The sequence below is a fragment of the Microtus pennsylvanicus genome, chromosome X (assembly GCF_037038515.1).
Source record: "Microtus pennsylvanicus isolate mMicPen1 chromosome X, mMicPen1.hap1, whole genome shotgun sequence".
Classification (NCBI taxonomy): Eukaryota; Metazoa; Chordata; class Mammalia; order Rodentia; family Cricetidae; genus Microtus; species Microtus pennsylvanicus.
This window is the reverse complement of record NC_134601.1, coordinates 27,392,873-27,414,888: the sequence shown is the minus strand read 5'-3', so window position 1 is coordinate 27,414,888 and position 22,016 is coordinate 27,392,873. Positions and strand designations below refer to the sequence as shown.

General features: G+C 39.4%; 1 pseudogene; it reads right to left on the bottom strand.

Moving 5' to 3' along the window:
- Positions 1-19,053: 19,053 nt before the first annotated feature.
- Positions 19,054-19,450, bottom strand: LOC142840899 (small ribosomal subunit protein eS17-like; annotated as a pseudogene).
- Between the last annotated feature and the right edge of the window lie 2,566 nt (positions 19,451-22,016).

Sequence of the window (22,016 nt, the reverse complement as noted above, 5' to 3'; positions counted from 1 at the left end):
AAACTAGTTAACATTTCAAAATTTGGAGATTTTATAAAATGTTGAGTGATTCATAAAATGATGTCATATATTGATCAATGTGAAATACACTCATAGTTCATTTCTGAGTGAAAACAGTGGTATGCAAATATTAAAAGCATAGGCTAGATCTAAGAAAACATAAGCTAAGTAATATGCTTTGGCATGATGACTTGAAAACTTTGGAAATTAAAATATAATTTTCCCACTGTAGTTTCCCTCTTCCAACCTTTTTCATGTACCTGTCAAGTTCATAGCCTCTGTTTCTTTAATTGTTGCTGCACACACACACACACACACACACACACACACACACACACTCCTAAATATATCAATGTAACCATCTCAGTCCATATAATGTTATTTGTATGTCTATGATTTGGGGGTTAACGTTTTGTGATTGGATAACCAATTAGTGTGCTCTTCCCTAGGGAAGACTGTTTCTCCCTGCTCTCAGCACTCCTTAGTGACCTGTAGCTCTTTGTCTGGGACTAAGTCCCCATAAGACGTCCCCTTCCATGTTAGCCTGGCTATTGGTGTTATCATGGTTAGGTCTTGTTTAGGCAGTCATTTTGATGAGGCTTCATGGGTGTAGTTTCTCTAGCTTTTCTAGGAGACACAATATCACAACAAACTTACTGTCATTTCTAAAGAGTGTATAGTGAGTGTGTCTGCAATGAAAATTTCCAAAGTTATGCATTCTAAGCTAGAAAGGGAAAATAACTCTGCTGCCTTGATAACTAAGGGAAATTCAGGAAATTTCCTTTTAAGCTATAAAATTTTACAATATCTGATTTCTTTTACAAAGGCTTTGATTGGGCAGAGTGGCTCATACCTCTAACCCAGCACTCTGAGACAGAAAGACTGAACAAATTCAAGGACAGCCTGGGCTACAGTGTAAGACCTTGCCTTCAAAAACTGCCCTATAGAATTCTGAGTAATTTCTATCTTCTGTTTGGTTTTTTTTCTGCCTCATATAGATTTTTCAACAATCAATAATAATATAATCAGAAAAAAAACAGTCACATGAATAGAGTCCCATTCAGTAAGGGTGAAGATTGTGTGGGATTGGAACAGCTCCCTGCCTGCTCCGGGCAAACATTGGCAGTTGTTTCTAACACAACTCATGTGTGTTTCTGACATGGACTGGAGAGAAATACACAGGAAGAAGGAAAAAAAATGACTGGAAGTTGGGTGAAGTTGCCACACACCTTTAATCCCAATACTCAGTAGGCAGAGGTATACAGATCTCTGTAAGTTTGAGGCCAGGTCTACAGAGCGATTTCCAGGACAGCCAGAATTCTTACAAAGAGAAACCCTGTCTCAAAAAAAAAAGGAGATGACTGGAAAAGAAAAGAGTGGAAGCAAAGAAAGTTTTGAAAGTTTTGCCTAGCTGACTAGAGACAAGGCTGACTGGCATGGAGAAAGTTCTGTGCATCTCAACTGCTGCCAGTGTGATGTGGGGGTGTCATATATCAATCTGTTGATTTCACTGGTTAAGTAATAAAGAAACTGCTTGGCCCTGATAGGTTAAAACATAGGTGGGTGGAGTAAACAGAACAGAATGCTGGGAGGAAGAGGAAGTGAGCTCAGATGCCTAGCTCTTCTCTGTGGGGCAGAGGACATGCTCCCCTCTCCTGGGCAGACGCCATGAAGCAAGCCGCCAGGTCAGAATCTTTCCCAGTAAGACCGGTGCTACACAGTTTATTAGAGATGGGTTGATCGGGATATCAGAATTAGCCAGTAAGGGCTAGAGCTAATGGGCCAAGTAGTGTTTAAATGAATACAGCTTGTGTGTCGTTATTTTTGGTGCAAAGCTAGCCTTGCAGGAGCCGGGCGGGATGAAAAGCAGGCCCGCAGCTCTCTCAACACCAGTGTGCTTTCTGAGCCTCACACAATTCTGGAAAGTTCTGTCTACAAGTTAGGACAGTAACTACTCCTCGCTTCTTTCCTCCTCCTTTCTACCTTCCCTGCATCTCTATTCTATGATATTCAGGCTGTCAGTCATTCTCACTATAGATTCTAAATAAATGTTCTAATCAAATTTGTAAATGTTTCTCGATGTATGTATATATATACATAATGATATATATATACATATATATATATATCATTAGCACAAGGAAAAACAAAGCAATAAAAGATATTTTCTAAATGAGCAATGAGCCAGGTTGTACATAGACATTCAAATTTTCTTTAACTATGTGCAGATGCCAAAAGGGGAAAACATGAACATTGCTCAGTTAATTGACAGGAAACAAAAATAAAGGCACCTAGTTCACTTTCTGGTGTGTAATAATTGTTTTGCTTAATTAAGTATTAGCCTAAATGCTTCCTTGTGCATAAACAGTTGATTTTTCAAACAACTGGCTAAATCGCAGCATAGAGAGTATTAGACGCATAACAACCAAAAGGAAAGAACTACCCTCGTATACATTAGATAGAGGTATCAGTACCTTTTCTGTAATGTACAGTGCATTGTCTAATGTACTTGGTTGGGAAAACATCCTCATCCACATCCTGTAGAATTGGGGTGGTTTTTTATTCTTTTAGGACATGCACAGGAATAGGAAGTCTGTGTTGTGTTTGGCTATTGGAACATTAATGTCTTGTATGATCACAAGATCAATAGTAGACAAAGCACGAGAGTGAAAGTCAGGCGATATTACCAGGCCCTTTAGTCCTTGATAATGTCAATATTTTATTACTATGGAAAGTCCCTCATGTGGAAATTTGTTCCTGTAATTCATTTTATTACATGCTGTTCACAAGGCTTCTTCTTATAATTAAAAGGCATATATCTAGTGCTTAAGAGAATAAGAAGAGCTACATCACATTGCAAAAAATTAATTGCATCTATAAAAATGTCAATAGAATAAGGATTCCCAAGACTCCGGCAATGTGATGCTTTTCAAGCATCACTTGTTAACCATGTTAATGACTAGGTAACCATGACAATTATTAGGTCTTTGACACCAACCCACGCTCTTCATCACTAAAGTGTGCTGCCTTTTAGTGGGCGTGCCTGAAGAGCCTCTATTGCCAGGCTCTGGCCAATAGAACTGGATAAACAACTTAGAAGTGATAAAAAGGTAAGTATCCCCCACTAAAATATAGAAACACCAAGGGCTCTCTCAGACCTAATGAATACAGAATATCAGGATGACAGCTTCCTAGCCCCCCTCACCCTCAATAACACACACACTAAGCACAAAATGTCCTCCTTTTCCACATCATAAGATAAGCATTTGACCTCTCCTATCTGAGTATCTTGATTGCCTTAGTTCTCCCTTCCATTTGCAAAGTCTGGCAATTTTCCAGCTAGCTGATCCACCCTTGGGGACCTGAAAGATACCATCCTACATCTGATTTCACAGCACAGACTTCACAGCCTAACTCCAGACTCAGAGGACCCACATTCACAGTGGAACTCCATCAGAATATTCCAGTTCCTACAGCTCAGCTTTACTTCGCTTATGTTTCCCCCTCCTCTTCTGCTTGACCCTTCCTCCTCCTCTTCCTCCAAGGATTCTCATTTAAAGGAAGGCCACCAAGAACTCATTCCCTGCCCAAGTCAGATTTGTTCTCTTCCTCGATAAACATGCCCTGTTTTATGCCCTGAATGTTGATGTACGCAAAAATCTACATGTTGGAACTTGATACTCAATAGGATCATATTGAGAGGTAAGGCCTTTCAGAAGTTAGTTGGTCATGACTGCAGGATTAGTGACTTTGTTAAAGAGGCCTAGAGGGAGCTCACCTGCCCTTCTGCCATGTCAGGACACAGAAAGTACCACCTATGAAAGTGATCATCGAAGCTGCCAGTGCCTTGATCTTAGACCTCCAGCCTTCATTGGCATCCATGAGCAGTCCATGTCTGATTTTGTGTCTGTTTTTAATTGCTCATCACAGTACTTTGTCATAGCACCCCAATATTTGTTTAGCTTTCAGAGAGAAATTTATGTTCAAAAATATCTGTGTGTTTCTCTCCTTTAAAAAATATTTGTTATAAGATCATGGACTAAGTTCTTGCCAGAGAATGAGTTTAGCTCTGTGTCTCTAGGCACACATTGGTATGGTTTTTCATTACTGGTTTTTATTGCTACCCAAGAACATCATTGACTTTATATTGTTTGTAATAATTGCCTAAGGGTTATGAGTTTGAACACTATGAGGGTGGATAAAGCTACTCACTGAATCCATAGGTTAGCAAATGAAAATCCCAGTGCCATGGGGTGGGCTACTTTCCTATAAGTTAGGCAGGATCCTTAGGCTCCCAAAACAAAACAAGTGATTGCTGCTGTTGGTTACCCCAAAGAACTAGATAATAAAACCCTGTTGCTGAAAATACTATACATTCTGGTAGCAGGACATAAAGAAAGTGGAACTGAGAAGAAAGCATCTTTCCTACGGCTAGCCCCCATAGTGCTGGAAGGTACTAAACAGGCTGGCGGGGAAAGAATTACCAACAATAGTCTTTCTCAGCTGTGGACCCTGCTTGCTACTCTACCAAACTGAAAAGGAACTGTGCCCACTAGTACAGTCGTGACCAGTAAGTATTGGGGGTGAAGAACCTCTTTCTGATTAGATTTGAGAACACACACACATATACACACGAGAGAGGGGGGGGAGGGAGGGAGGGAGAGAGAGAGAGAGAGAGAGAGAGAGAGAGAGAGAGAGAGAGAGAGAGAGAGAGAGAGAGAGAGAGAGAGAGAGAGAGAGAGAATTCACATCTGGTACTGTAACACCGGTTAAAAGCCCAAAGTTGGGAAGGTCATAGGCCCTAGTGGGAAAGAAAAACTGCTATTGTTTGTTAACAAAACTCAACATTATGTTTGTTGAGTTTCCCATATTCATATTTCTGTTTGTACCCAACAGATTGGTGTTGCTGTCAAGCTTTGGTCAGAGAAGCTTGTTTTTGCAGTGTGTGGCAATTACTACAGACTCATAACTAGTCAAAGTGCTGAAATGTGACCACTGGCTGTTCCTTCAAAAATGAGACATCTATATCAGCCCTTCCAAGGCTCAGAGAACATTTTAAGAGTGAAAGATGAATATGAAGTATGGAAAAAGGAGTAGAGTGCCATGGCACATTGTCTTCTGGGCACAGCACAGCTGTCGTACTAGTGAACTCATAGCAGCTATCAACACATGCACAAGATCAGCACCAAATTATTAGGCCCATCAACATTCTGTAATCCTGTAATAAAGAAGGAGGGAGATCTTGAGGGCCTACTCCTCTCTGAGGATATAGGCAATTAATGGTTGATGGTAGAGAGAATTGCCCGTGCTTCTGTAATAAACCCTTACCCATGCTCCTGTAAGCAACCCTAAGGTAACTCATTGAATCAAAAAAGAAAGACATGAAAGTACAAGGGACAGGAATTGGTTTGGAAAAGAGGATTTAGCAGAAATGGAAGTGGGGAAAGAGCGGGTAATTGAGAGTAAATATGAGCAAAACACGCATGCATAAAAATATCATCATGAAACCTATATTAATGAATATATGCTAATAAAAATACTCAGAAGGACTATGCATTTGAGCTTCTAGTCTGACAACATGGGATAAGTTCTGCTTCTGTTACTATTTATAGGCACAAGTCATTTCATCGCTTTATGAATTTTTCTTGTGTGAAAATTTAACAAGCGAATTTTCTGACATGGTAGTTTTGAGTTATGAATATGATTGGTGTAATATGCTGGCAGCAGTGCTTAGCAAGTTGTTACTGCTAAGAAAATTTAACCAAAACTATCATCCAAAAGGCTTCTCTCTTGCAGAGATCAGCTAGAACACCTAGTTTCTTATATTTTAGAATCTATAAACCATTAGGTCTCTTCCAATTATTTCTTTTCCAATGCAGTCTATTCTTTCAACTTCCTGTCTGCTTATAAATGTGGTGCTAATTACATCCAAAGATTATTGATTGCTAAATATATTCAAAGGTTAGTACAGCTTGAAAGACACAAAAGAACTAAAGGTCAGTGCTCAATTGAGAAAGCACTATTTGAAAACTAATTATTCCTATGATTTTGGACATTATGAATCCAGTATTTGACTAGAATAAGAGTGACAGAAATTCAGTCTTCAAATAAGACTGCTTATATAATATATTTTGGCTTACTTTGTTGAAATAGAGTAATAATTACAGCAAAGTCTAATAATAAAATCTAAGTACTTAAAAATCTCTCCCTCCTACCATGTTATTAGTTGACATTTTAAGGTGGAATGACTTTGAATGATCAGCCAACTTCAAAATAGATTTCCATTGTTCTTTTCATTCCCTGCTAGCTGATTTAGAATAATCTCATTCTTAAGTAGCTTCGATGGGCAGTCAAGCCACAGGAGGGGGTTGCAAAAGGTATGCAGGGGGGAGAGGTTTTGGAAGCACGGGTTCTTAAGTTATTCTTCTTAGGCTTTGTCTCAGCGTATTAAGCTGCCAGGATTCTTTTGAAATCAGAAAGCCCTGTTTTCAGAATGCATATTAATTAATCAACCATAACACTTCTTCCAAGTCTATAAATGTTTCAAGGCATATTCATCAAAAAAATTAAATCCTCAAGATTAAAGAGGAGAGAAATAGTGGAAGAGAATGAGAGAGGCAGAAGTCGGGAAAGAGAAAGAGATAATAAGCTGAAATCTATGTAGATTACTTCATCCTAAAGAGTGGGCCTGAGACTTGTTGATACTAATAAAAATACCCAAATTTTGTGTCGAAATTTTTGGACTGAAATAGGGTAACGTTTTTCTCTGGTTTAATGGGATCTTTAAATTAAAATGTTCTAGGGGAGCATTTGGGAGCTAAGGAACCTGGTGTGATGATCTATTTGGGTAGATCTTGAACCTGAAAAAGTCTGACAAGATTCCCCAGCGGCCTGCAAACAGCTGAAAGACCTGCCTCCAGGTTGTGCCTCCACCCCCACCATGCACTGAACTCTGTCTCTCCAAGACCCACTCTGCTGCCCAACCCTATGCACCTGAATATTCTCCCCAAATGAGCCTTCCCCCACAAGCCCAGCAGACTGCATAGGCACAGGCTCCAATCATAGCAGTTGGGAAAACAGCAGACTACATAGACACAGGTGTAAACTGTAATTATTTAGCCACAAATAAGGCTGCACCTCAGGTTCTAAAGGCAGGCATGAGTGGACAGGCCCCAGGGAACAAAGGGCCCTGCGTGGCCCACGTGCGCACATGCATGGTTACCTCCACGTGTATGTGACTCAACTAAAACCCTTGTGCACATGTGTAAGTCACCCATCTGCGTCATCAGCATATAACCTAGTTATGCCAACCCCCTGTGCGCATGTGCTAGTTAGCTTTTAAAAGCTGGACGTGTCATTTCTCTCTCTCTCTCTCTCTCTCTCTCTCTCTCTCTCTCTCTCTCTGCACACTGATCCCCAGGCCTATACATAACCCCCTCTAATAAACTCCTAAACAGGTTTGTTTGTGTCTCGTGCTTTTTCTCACTCACACAAGGTAATTTCATAAACCACAATAGTTGGAAGAACAGGCATAGGCACGAGCCACAACAGTTGGAAGAAAAGACATATAAACACCAGTGTAAGAATACATTCAATAACCAAAAGAGCAAGATGGCAACATCCTACAACAGCAAGACCTGAACATTCCAAAGCAGCTGAAACACAAGAAAACAAACTTAAAAATTACTTTATGAAGATGATAGAGACTCTTAAAAAGGAAATGAAAAACTCCCTTAGAGAAGTTGAAGAAAAAAATAAACCAAAAAAATGGGGAAAAAAATCAATAAATCACATAAAGAAAGTCAAGAAAAAACCATCAAGTGGGTAGAGGAATCAGTTCAAGACTTGAAAACTGAAATAGAAACAGTTAAGTGTTGACTGAGTTTTCTGACCTGCCCAGTTTCCACAGTCGTTAAGTCCCAAAGAAATCACACAGAAGTCTACATTAGTAATAAACTGATTGGCCCATTATTTTTGTCTATGCTAGCCACATGGCGCGGTACCTTTTTCAGTGAGGCAGTCATATCTTGCTTCTTCTGTGGCTGGTCAGGACTGCAGAGGAATGGGCTTCTTTCTTCCCAAAAATTCTGTTCTCTTTGACTCACCTCTACTTCCTGTCTGGTTGTCCTGCCTATACTTCCTGCCTAGCTACTGGCCAATCAGTGTTTATTTAAGATATAATTGACAGAATACAGACCATTCTCCCACAATAAAAAAAAGCAAAAACAGAGAGAATTCTGGAAATGTAAAATCTGGAGAAGTGAATAGGAACTACAGATGCAAGCATCACCAACAGAATACCAGATAAAAAAGAGAGAATCTCAGGTGTTGAATATACAATAGAGAAAATGGATTCATCAGTCAAAGAAAATGTTATATCCAAGAAATTCCTAACACAAAACATCCAGGAAATATGGGACACCATGAAAAGATCAAACTTAAGAATAATAGGAATAGAAGAAGAAGAATCCCAGTTCAAAGGCACAGAAAACATATTCAACAAAATCATAGAAGTAAAGTTTCCCAACCTAAAAAAGTACGTGCCTATAAAGGTACAAGAAGCTTACAAAACAACAAATAGGCTATACAAAAAAAAAAAAACAAGTTCCCTCGCCACATAATAATCAATAATAATCAAAGTACTAAACATACAGAATAAAGAAAGAATTTTAAGAGCTGCAAAGGAGAAAGACCAAGTAACAAATAAAGGCAAACCTATCAGAAGTACACCTGACTTCTCAATGGAGACTCTTAAAGCCAGAAGGTCCTGGACAGATGTTTTAAAGACACTAATGGACCATGGATGTCAGCCCATACTACTATATACAGCAAAACTTTCAATCAATATAGATGGATAAAAAACGATATTTCATGACCGGAACCAGATTTAAATAATACCTAGTCACAAATCCAGCACTACAGAAAGTTCTAGAAGGAAAACTCCAACCCAAGGGACTCAGTTATATCCGTGAAAGCACAGGCAATAGATAATCACGCAACAGCAAAACCCAAAGAAGGGAAATACACACACTACCAACAACAACAACAAAAACAAAAAATAACAGAAATTAACAATCACTGATCAATGACAACTCAATATCCGTGGGCTCAATTGGCCAATAAAAACATACAAGTTAACAGAATAGATAAGAAAACAGACTCTATCCCTTCTGCTGCATACAAGAAACATACCTTGACAGAGACCCACATCTGAGCACTGGACTGAGCTCCCAAGGTCCACTTGAAGAGCAGAAAGAGGGAGAATATGAGCAAGAAAGTCAGGACCACGATAGGTTGGTCCACCCACTGAGACAGTGTGCCTGAGCTAATGGGAGATCACCAACTCCAGCTGGACTGGGATTTAATGAGCATGGGATCAAACTGGACCCTCTGAATGAGGCTGACAATTGGGGCTGACTGAGGGGCCAATGATAATGGCACTGGGATTTGTCTCTATTGCATGTCCTGGCTTTTGGGGATCCTATTCTGTTTGAATGCATACCTTCCTAAGCCTGGATGTAGCGGGGAGGGCCTTGGACTTCCCACAAGGCTGGGTATCTTGCCCTCTCTTAGGACTGGAGGGGGAGGGTGTGTGGGGAGCAGAAGGGAAGTGGGAGGAGGGGAGGAAGTGGAAATTTTGATTGATATTATTTATAAAGTAATAAAAAAGAAAAAAATCAGTTTGATACTGGCATAAAAACAGGCATGTGAATTAATGGAATCAAATCCAAAACCCTGACATAAATCCACATGCCCATGAACACCAGATTTTTGGCAAAGAAGCTGAAAATATACAATAGAGAAAAAAAATCTTCAACAAATAGTGCTGGCATAACTGGATGGCAGCATGCGGAAGAATGCAAATAGATCCATATTTATCACTCAGCAGATAACTCAAATCTAAGTGGATCAAACACCTCAACCTAAAGCTAATCACATTGAACCTCATAGAAGAGAAAGTAGCCTTGAACACATTGGCATAGGAGACTGCTTCCTGAATAGAACACTAGCAGCACAGATGCTGAGATTCACAATTAATCAATGGGATTTCCTGAAACTGAAAAAAATCCTGTAAGACAAAGGACACTGTCAGTTAGACAAAACAGGGGCCAACAGAATGGGAAAAGATCTTCACCAACCCCACATCTGACAAAGGACTGGTTTCCAAAATATATAAAGAACTCAAGAAACTAAACATGAAAATGCCAAATAATACCATTTAGATACAGGACCCACCTCTATCGTTTACCTTTTTTCTATTTAAACAAAAAAGAAAGGTTTTAACTTTAACATAGTAAAATTATATATAATAAAACAGTATCAAGTAAGAATTATAGTTACAATATTTATATCTACTTTATCTTTTATCATAATTAAGGAAAACTATGACTATCCATTCTTCAACTCCATCAAAGACTCCAGAAGGATATAAAATTACCTAAGTAAACAAGAGGTAAGCAACTTCCAAAACTCTAGAAATGACAGAGACATCTCTCTGCCTGTACAGTCACCCAAAGTTCTTTTGTACCGTTGGGGCATCCATCTTCAGCCTACAGGCTGTAGTACCCAGAAGACATTTCCATGAAGCAGGGAATTTAAAAGAAAGTTCAGTCACTTTTTTCTGTGTCCTGCAGAATGTCTCACAGACTCTTTCATGAGTCAGGAACCCCGAAAGACCATCTAACCTTTAGGCAAGTTCAGCAGTCCTCTCTCTGCGGGTTCTTTGTGTCCATTTTATGCAACAGTCCAGGAAAGAACAGTTTCCTGCCCAAATGGCTGTCCAACTCCATAAGGAGCCTCTTCGATGTCCATCTTCCTCTTGCAGTAGATTGGTGCTGCCAGGAGCAGACGTGTCTCATTGTCATGAAAGACCCTAAGTTATTAAAACATTAACTGCCATATTCTGCAGTCTTTGAAAGATATGAAGAATGCCTATCTAACTGAAATATATCTCTATATATCTAGAAAATCTAAGTAACATGACTACAAGCTTGACTATTATCAATGACTATCCACTAACAACCTATATTTCCTAATTATACATTACATTTTTAAATGAACTACACAATCACAATACCTTAATCAATATCAGAAATACATACATATATATATATATATATATAATAAAATTGACCTTAAAATCTATACCAATGCAAATTATTCATATCTATATCATATCCCCGTTTAAATGTAAAAGAATATTTATAAACAATATTTGGGAATATGGGTACAGTTATTTCTCTCCAAACTGCTTCGAGCTGAATGGGGGCGCTGTTAATCAGGTCTTTCATGGTGTAACCTGAGTGCCAGGTTTATCTCAGTCTGCAGTTGAGTGAAGTAGTTTTTTGAAGGTGTTCACAGCAACCTTTCAGGAGGGCGTGGTCTATCATACCATATTGGGATAGAATCAATCCACAGGGTTTCATCCTCTGTGAAAACAAAAGAAGAATCTCTCCAAAGCATCATATCCTTAGACCCAAATTCTGAAGTCATAATACCTTTATATCCATTCTGGTTTAGCTTGGCAGCCCATGTAATAAAATGTCTCTCTGTACTTAGCTCCTTTACAGTCAAAAGATTTAAAGAAAACACAATAATACAAAGAATCCAGACTCTTTGTGAATTTTCCATTTTTACGTGACTTATTTACCTTTATTTCTTTTAACTATCTGTACTCTGTCTCTTTAATGACTTTACCCTTTTTTTAAGACATTAACTTTATTCTGTCTTTTTTTTTCTTCTCTCTCCCAAGCCTATGTCTGAATCTGTCCTATTGTGAATCTGTAATTTTTTTACTATCCAGGAGCACTTTGTTTTGCACTTTTAAATCCCTAAGCGCTTAAGAATCTAAGCTGTGACATTCCTAGGTCAAAAACAGGTACTGCCTGCTGGCCCCGCCCAGTCCAACATGGCAGAGCCACTCGTGCCTCTGATCCTTGCACATTGCACCAGTAGCGTGGTGGAGCTGCTTGTGCCTCTGAGCCACAGCACGCAATGTCCCCCTTTTAGGCACACAGTGAATCTAGTTGCCATCAAACAAATCGTAGCACTTTAATCCAAATGCTCCATTCTAAAGCTCTGTCTCCCGCAGGAGCCAGACAGAGATCTCAATGGCAGCATGGCTCCGAAAGCCAGCATTTTAAAACAGCCAGTTTTTTCCTGCTGCTGAGTCAGGAAAATTTCTTTGCAGCAAGCTACCCACAAACAGCAAAAAGCTGAGTTAAACTCTGTTTTTTTGTGTGTGTGTTTAAAATTAAGCTCTCTCATGCTTTACATGGATCCAGTTTACCATGCTGGGTGCCACTCTTTAGTAGGAGCAGCTGGCCACTTTCCTGCCACCCTGGCTCCCAGCTGCCTGGCTAGTTTATGCCCCGAAATAATTACGTGGAAACTGTATTCTTTTAAACACTCTCAGATACCATCTTACACCTGTCAGAATGGCTAAGATCAAAAACACTGATGATAGCCAATGTTGGAGAGGATCTTTAGTAAGGGAAAAACTTTTACTGCTTGTAGGAGTGCAAGCTTGTACAACCACTTTGGAAATCAGTATGGCAGTTTCTCAGAAAATTAAGAATCAACTTACCTCAAGATCCAGCAATATACTTTTTGACATATACCCAAAGGATGCTCGATTATACCACAAGAACTCTTGCTCAAGTATGTTCATAGCAGCAGTATTTGTAATAGCCAGAACCTGGAAACAACCTAGATGCCCCTCAACCAAAGAATGGATGAAGAAAATGTGATACCTTTACACACTAGAGTATTACTCAGCTGAAAAAAGGAATGACGTTATAAAATTTGCACGAAAATGAATGGAACAAGAAAAAAAAAGTCATCCTGAGTTAGTAACCCAAACCAAGAAAGACAAACACACTATGAACTCACTCATAAGTAGATAATAAATCCTCAACCCCAGAGAAGCTAGGTAACAAGGCGGGCCCTAAGAAGGGCACATGAATCTCCTGAGGAAGAGGAAATAGATGGGATGTTCTGGGTAAACTGGGGGCAGGGGGTAGGATAGAGGGGAGAGGATAGGCAAATGGGAACAGGAGGGATTAGGATGATCGAGTTGGGGGTTAGGGTGGAGTGGGAGAGTAATGAAAAAGATACCTTGATAGAAGGGGCTATTATGGGGTTAGGGAGAAACCTGGTGCCAGGGAAATTTCCAGGAACCCAAAATGATGACCCCAGCTAAGACTCTAAGCAATAATGGAGAAGGTGCCTAAACTGGCCTTCTCCTGAATGACTACCCTAATTGTCATCAGAAAGCCTTCAACCAGTAATTGATGGAAGGACTGGGCAGAGCTCAGGGAGTCCCATGAAAAGAGGGAGGAGGGGTTACACAAGTGAGGAGATGTCAAGATGGTGACGGGGAAACTCACAGAGACAGTTGACCTGAGTTTGTAGGGGCTCATGGAGTTTGGACTAATAGTAAGGGAGTTGGCATGGGACCAACCTAGGCCCTCTGCATGTGTGTGACAGTTGTGTAGCTTGACCTGTTTGTGGAGCTCCTAGCAGCAGCATCATGGCCTCTCCTTGAGGCAGGAACTGGCTCTTTGGAACCTATTCCCCATGCTGGGTTGCCTTGTCCAGTTTGATGCAGGGGGAGGAGCTTGGTCCTGCCTCAACTTGATGTGTTATGCTTTGTTCCTGCCAATGGGAGGCCTTACTCCTTCTGAATGGAGATGGAGGCAGAGTGGATTGGGAAGAGGATGAGGATAGAAGGGAGGTGGGGGGAGGGAATGGGAGGAGAGAAGGGAGAGGAAACTGTGTTTGGTACTTAAAAATAAATTAATTAATTTTAAAAAAGGAATAGGTCTGACAAGCATGACCCTAAGCCGGAAAAGACTGCTAATACTCCCCGGGGCATCAGGAAGTGCCCAAATCTTCACTATAATATGTACCTATAGAACAGAAATGGCTGAAAGCTACTGAGCTGCCAAAGCAATCACAGCTTCTTTCACTTTGCGCTATTTCTTCTTCCTTTCTTAAGTACTGGCCATGCACTTAGCAGTTAATTCATCCACAGGCCTCCAGAAAGGTCAGCAGAAATGTATTGCAGGTCCTACCCAGGCCTTCCCTCAGAGTTTAATTCCACTTTAGGAGTGAGCATGAAGTGAGAGCTTTCCAAAGGGAGGAAGTAACTCTGATTGAGACTCAGCTTGATGTCAGTTCATCACATCAGGACGCATTATTATTCCTTAACCTACAAGAAAATGACTTCTTTTTGCATAATCAAGCAACAGAACCTTAGTGGATATCTCAGGAAATGCAGTAAGTAATAAATCATAAAGCAAAGCTTCCTGGTTCTCATTTTCAGCTGGCTTTTTCTTCTCTTCCTCTTTTTATATTTTTGTTTGTTTACTTTGGGTGTTTGTTTGGGGGTGTTTTGTCTTTTAAATAAAGTCTGACTATGTAACCCTGCCTGGCCTTGAACTTGCCATAACCATACTGGCTCTTTTCCCAAGTGCTAGGATTATAGTTATGTACCACTATTTTTCTGGGTGTTAAATCATATCTATAAATAAATGTATGATTTGTTTTCTCCTGTCTAATACTTATGCTTCTTATTATTTTCTTGTGTTTAATTGCATTAAACACTTGCTTTGAAAACCACTTAAATTTCTTATTCCTTTCTTGTGTCTGATTGAATTAAACACTTGCTTTGAAAACCACTTGAAAATAGCACTGTTATCTTGTTTCTGATTTTGCTGGAAATTCTTCAGCAGTGTTTCCTCATTGATGTTTCTGGCTTTTCATTTAAAACTTATTTGTCAATACTATAAAGACTTAAAAGTCAAAATCAGACAATAAATAGTGTTTGTGTTCCTTTTTGGCATTTTTCTTCCTTTAATTCTTGTTTCGACTAATCACAATAGATTTCTTGATACTATGATGTTTAGATTACTGAAGTTAATCCCAACAATTTACGGGTTTTTTCTTGAATTTTTTTCGTACAATATATTCTGATCATGCTTTCTCTTCCCCCAACATCACCCAGAACCTCTCCACCTCCCACTTCCCCACTCACCCAACTCCACACCTTTCTTTCTCTTTCTCTTTTTACAAAACAAACAAATAGGCAAGCAACAACAACAAAACATTTTAAAAGAGAAAGAGACACAGGAAATACACACATCATATAAATACAAAATCAGAAATTGTTATATGCAAGCAAAAGTACAGTAAAAATGCCCCCCAAAAGCAATATGAGACAACAAAGTCTACAAAAGGTACCATTGAGTTTATTTCGTGTTGGTCATCTATTGCTTGATGTGGGATGTCCTTCTGTACATGTGTTGCTTTTATTGGTTGATGAATAAAGCTGTTTGGGCCAATGTTAGCAGATTAAAGCCAGGTGGCAAATCCGAACAGAGATATATAGAGAGAGTAGGTAGAATCAGAGAGATGCCATGTAGCTACTGAAGGAGACAGAAGTACAGAACCTTTACTGGTAAGCCACAGCCTCATGGTGATACACAGATTAATAGAAATGGGTTAATTCAGGATGTAAGAGGTAGCTAGAACTATGCCTGCATCATTGGCCAAGCAGTGTTGTAATTAATATAGTTTCTGTGTGATTATTCAGGTCTGGGTGGAATTGCTGCATGTGGGGCCCATGGTTAGTAGATCCAGTGGAACTCCATTGGAGAAAATTAAGATTTCCTTCGCAAGCAGGTGTCAATTGCAGATATCTTCTTGGTTAGGGATGGAATCCCTTGTCTACTTCCCCTCTTAGCCCTGGGATCCCATCAGACTTATACCTGTACAGGTCCTATGCATGCTGCCACAGTGTCTGTGAGTTCATATGTGTAACAGTCCTTTTGTGTCTCAAAGGCACAGTTTCCTTGGAGTCTTCCATGGTAAGACTCCTCTTTGGATCTTACAATCTTTCTGACTCTTCTCCCACATAGCTCCCTGAGCCCCAGTGGAGAGGTGTTAATGAAGACATCCTATTTGGGACTGAATGTTCCAAAATCTCTCGTTCTCTGCACATTGCCCAGTTTTGAGTCTCTGCATTAGTTCCCATCTACTACAAGAGTTAGTTTCCCTGGTGATGGATGAGCAAGCCACTGATCTATGGATATAGCAGAATGTCCCTAGGAGTCAAACTACTATGTTCCTTAACCAAATGATAATGTTTAGCTTTCCCATATGCTTATGGTCTATCCAATCTCAGGTTCTTGGCCACCTAAACAGTGTTGGGTGGGTTTCATCTCATGGATGGGGCCACAAATCCAATCAGATATTGGCTGATTACTCCAAAAAACTTAGTGCCACTATTGTACTAGCACATCTTGCAGGCAGGTCACCACTGTAGCATGGAGTATTTGAAGCTGGATTGGTATTTACCTGTGGTAGCATGCAGAGTATACAAAACAGTACCCTGAACAGTACCCTGAATGCTAATCAGTAGAAATGAAGGCTCTAGGTAGGCACCAGCTCAATTTCTCTATTTTCAGTGAGTTTGTGTAGGTGTTGTCTCCATCAGTTTGTGGAGAGAAACCAATGGCCTTGGCAATAGCCTGAGTTGTTTGAGGTTTCCATGGGGACCCCTTGGCCAACAAATCAATTAGATGCAACCAATTCCTGGCACTGGCAGCCTCATTTGGTACCTTTAGATGTCTAGTTGGAGCTTTGGCTCACTCATTATTTGATTCCATTTAGATTTTTTCATATATGTATATATTTTTAAAATTTCTATAATAGTAGGTTTCCACACAACCCATAAAATGTTCCTCCCCATATTCTCTCCATCACCTCCTCTTGTTTCCCCATCCCTTTTTGATCCTTCCATTCTAGTCTCCCCTATCCCATCCATCTATAACTATCTATTTTATTTCCCCTTCCTAGAAGGGTGCTCCAATCTTTCCCCTAGTCCCTTACTCTATACCTAACTTCTGCTGTTATATGGTTATAGCCTGTTTATTGAAAACTTAACAGCTAATATCCACATATAAGTAAATATACACATTATCTGTTGTTTTAAGTCTGGGTTACCTCACTCAGGATGATTTTTTTCTTGGCCCATGTATGTACATGAACATTTCATGACTTCAATTTTTAGACAGTTGAGTTATCTTTCATAGGCATCTAGGCTGTTTCCAGTTTCTGACTGTTATAAATAGAGAAGCATTTAACATGATTGAGCAAGTGTCGCTATAGTAAAATGTAGAGTCCTTTGGAAATATGCCCAGAATATTATAGCTGTTTATTGCGGTAGATCTATTCCCAGCTTCCTGGAGAAACACTGATTTCTGTAGTGGTTGTACAGTGTTGCACTCCCAGCAGCAATGGGGTAATGTGCCCCCTTTTCTACATCCTCACCAGCATGAGATGTCACTTGTATTATTGATCTTAGCCATTCTGACAGATATAAGATAGAATCTTGAAGTAGTTTTGATTTGCATTTCCCTGGTGGCTAAGGATGCCGAACATTCCTCTAAGTGTTTCTCAGCCATTTGAGGTTCCTCTATTGAGGATTTTCGGTTTAAATCTGTACTTAATTTTTTAATGTTTTTATTCGAAAGGTATTTTTTCATTTTACATACCAACCACAGTTCCCCCTCCCTCCCTTCCTCCTGTTCCCCTTCCACCTTCTCCCCACTTAACCCTACTCCATCCACTCCTCATAAAAGGTAAGGCCTCCCATTTTTAATTGGGTTGCTTATTTTCTTTATGTCCAGGTATATATATATATATATATATATATATATATATATATATCCCTTTATTAGATGTGCAGTTTATAGAAATTTTTCCTATTCTACAGCCTGATGTTTTGTCTGAATGATGGTGTCCTTTACCATACAGAAGCTTTTCAGTATCATGGGATCTCATTCAATTTACAATTTTAAGGATAGTATTGAATTCTATTCGGTAATATTTTGTGTCCAATGTTGAGAAGCTTATTGGGAAACCATATTTATAACTTTCATAATTACTAATTGCTTTATAAAGACAATTTGGAATCTTTATTATTTCATTACACTCTGAAATATTTTAAACAAAATAGAACTATGTGTTTAAAAACTATTTAGTTTTTAATTTGGGAAGTGGCATGATTAAAAAAATATTTATTCTAATAATGCCATGCAGAGAGCAAAGAGTAAACAAAAAAACAATTTGAAATTTATTGTGGTATTAGTGGGATGATTAGGATCTGATATAAGGAGGAAGCTATAGGAATGCTGGGTCAGAGGGAGTGATTATAGAAAGGAAAGACACTTCAATAAAAGCAGAGAGAGAATTTGGTAGCCAATAGGGTTTCCAAATATCACAGGGGTACTACATATTGCATGAGACATACTTATACTAAAAAGTAGTGTTTACCTGAAATTCAAATTTAAATCTGTGTCTTGAATCTTTACTTGCTAAATCAGGCAGCCATAACTGAGTGATAAAGGAAAGATTCCATAACTCCCTACAGAGTGCTTAGGACAACTCTAGTGAGTGTGTAGCTGAAAAAGTGTATCACTTTGAATAATGAAGAAAAACATCAGTGGTGGAAGAATCTTTACCATTCATGAATGATCTTTTTGGTAAAGTTAGAAGATTGTCTTTTTTGTATGATGGGGACAATAGTAAGACCTTCTGTGAGAACACTGAGCTTTCTTAAAAGCAGAGAAATGTACCTTCTTTTGCGTCTTTCTCCTATTGTGGTCATTGAGGTAACACATAGATGGTAGTAGAGTAACGTGCAAAATTATTTGGAGAACTTGAAAATTTTTTCTAAGTGTTATGGACAATACCAAAGAAAAATGTCTTTATATAATCCATGCTTTTTAGAATGCTAAGAATTTAAGGTATATTTTTGAGTCACAGGTCATGTTAGTAGTTGATTAACTTTTTAAAATAATTCACTTAGCGCTGAAAGGAGAAAATATAAAATCCTTGATATGGTACAACAGTAGAATTCTAAAGGAAAAATATGTGTTGGTAAAAGAAAGTTTATGCTTCTAAATAGCATCATCTATCAAGAAAGTTAGAAATATTTACATATAACTTCTTTTTTATTTTCAGGTTTATTGAAAATAACAGAACAGACTCAAACGGTTCCAGGTGGTGTTTTGAAATTCATCCCCACTTTAGGCTGAGTGACCTGCAGGTTGGAGAGACTGCCGAAGTCCAGAAGCTTCAGCATCTCCTTGGTGTCAGGATCTACCTCAATGATCTCCTGATCCAGGGCTGAGACCTCAGGGACGTAATTATCCCTCCTGTCTCGCTCTTCCTCCTTCAGTTTGATAGAAATACCCCTGACAGGGCCTCTCTGAATCCTCTTCATCAGATGCGTGACATAGCTGGCTATCTTGTTGCTGGGGATGATAGCGATCTCCTCTCACACGCACTTGTTGGTGCGGAAGTCATTGCCTAGGCGCATGTAGTACTTCTTGATGATGACCCGGGCCGCCTTCTTCACGGTCTTGATGCGGACGCGGCCCATGTCGACGGGTCCAAGTCTACATATAACTTCTTTTTTTTTTTTACTGATTTTTTTTATTTCATAATTTCTTTATTTTTATGATCCAAGTTTCTTACCATAAGGTACAAGACTATTATAAGGTCTCTTCCTATTACTACTTCTACTTCCTCTTTACTCCCTTGATGTTGCAAATTTTGCTAAATACTTAACATTTTTATCAACTCGTTGAGTACATTATACTATTTCTTAATTCTAGAATCTCATACATGCTTCTCCCACTGTTTCATAGGTCCAAATCTTTATTTAGATAGTGCTTTTGAATTATTTTATTTTTTTTAATTTATTTATTTATTAAGGATTTCTGCCTCCTCCCCGCAACCGCCTCCCATTTCCCTCCCCCTCCCCCAATCAAGTCACCCTCCCTTATCTGTTCGAAGAGCAATCAGGGTTCCCTGACCTGTGGGAAGCCCAAGGACCACCCACCTCTATCCAGGTCTCCTAAGGTGAGCATCCAAACTGCCTAGGCTCCCCCAAAGGCAGTAAGTGCAGTAGGATCAAAAACCCACTGCGATTGTTCTTGAGTTCTCAGTATTCCTCATTGTCCTCTATGATCCGCTAGTCCGGATTTATCCCATGCTTTTTCAGACGCAGGCCAGCTGGCCTTGGTGAGTTCCCGATAGAACATCCCCATTGTCTCAGTGTGTGGGTGCACCCCTCGCGGTCCTGAGTTCCTTGCTCGTGCTCCGTCTCCTTCTGCTCCTGATTTGGACCTTGAGATTTCTGTCCCGTGCTCCTCTGTCTCTGTCTCCTTTCATCGCCTGATGAAGGTTAATATTCAGGAGGATGCTTATGTGTTTGTCTTTGGATTCACCTTCTTATTTAGCTTCTCTAGGAACATGAATTATAAGCTCAATGTCCTTTATTTATGGCTAGAAACCAAATATGAGTGAGTACATCCCATGTTCCTCTTTTTGGGTCTGGCTTACCTCACTCAGGATAGTGTTTTCTATTTCCATCCATTTGTACGCAAAATTCAAGAAGTCCTTGTTTTTTACTGCTGAGTAATACTCTAATATGTATATAATCCATACTTTCTTCATCCATTCTTCCGTTGAAGGGCATCTAGGTTGTTTCCAGGTTCTGGCTATTACAAACAATGCTGCCATGAACATAGTTGAGCATATACTTTTGTTGTATGATAGGGCCTCTCTTGGGTATATTCCCAAGAGTGGTATTGCTGGATCCAGGGTTAGGTTGATTCCGAATTTCCTGAGAAACCGAAACACTGCTTTCCAGAGTGGTTGCACAAGTTTGCATTCCCACCAGCAATGGGTGAGTGTACCTCTTTCTCCACAACCTCTCCAGCAAAGGCTATCATTGGTGTTTTTTATTTTAGCCATTCTGACAGGTGTAAGATGGTATCTTAAAGTTGTCTTGATTTGCATTTCCCTGATCGCTAGGGAAGTTGAGCATGACCTTAAGTGTCTTTTGGCCATTTGAAGTTCTTCTGTTGAGAATTCTCTGTTCAGCTCAGTGCCCCATTTTATAATTGGATTGATTAGCCTTTTACGGTCTAGTTTCTTGATTTCTTTATATATTTTGGAGATCAGACCTTTGTCAGTTGCGGGGTTGGTGAAAATCTTCTCCCAGTAAGTGGGTTGCCTTTTTGTCTTAGTGACAGTGTCCTTTGCTTTACAGAAGCTTCTCAGCCTCAGGAGGTCCCATTTATTCTAATGATCTTTAATTTCTTTGAATGTCTTTGTTCCTTCTATCCAATACATAAATATAGGGAATTCCATTATTCATTCCTAGTATGATGAATATTTAGTGATAATTTTATACTTAATTGAGTCATTTCAAGCTTTTGATCTCAATTTCCATGTTCTTTCTATCAAAATCTCAGGATTTTATTAAAAAGGTAACAATGGTCTTTTGAATCTTCGAAGATGTGACAGTCACCTGCTGTGTACAGAATCCACTGGCTAACAACAATGCAAAGCCAGATGTTCCCAGCTTTTGGTGTGAAAAAGAAGGTAAATCACAGACCCATCATCTGGTTGGTGACTAGTCCTTTCCATCTAGCAGACCCCGCCACAGCTCAGAGCCCAGAGAAATTGCCTCTCTGACACTCTGACTGACCTCCAAAGAAGGACATAGCTACTAATTTCCATTGGCTCATAGGCATGAAGGATGCTGGAGAAAACTAATGGCCCTGTAAGCATTCTGCACCTAGAAAGGAGAAAACCATGCCAATCCTATTATGTAAGATGAAGTGTCATTGGGTTGCTTTCTGAATATGCTATCTGAAGCAGATACTTAAAAAACAAACTCAACCACTGAAAGACTATCCCAACTGGCCTTACTGGGGTATCACAAATTTGCAGCTATGTCCTTGCATTTTTAAAGAATAGAAAAAAGGTATCTGTCCTGTTTCACTGGAACCATGGTGACAGTGAAAATGGGACAACATGGCATTGAAGTAAAGAGGCAACTTAGTTCTTTAGTAAGCATGAGAACTTTCCTTCAAAGGAGCTACCTTTGAAAGAGGTCATATACTTCTTTAGCCATTTCTTTAAAGAAATATTAG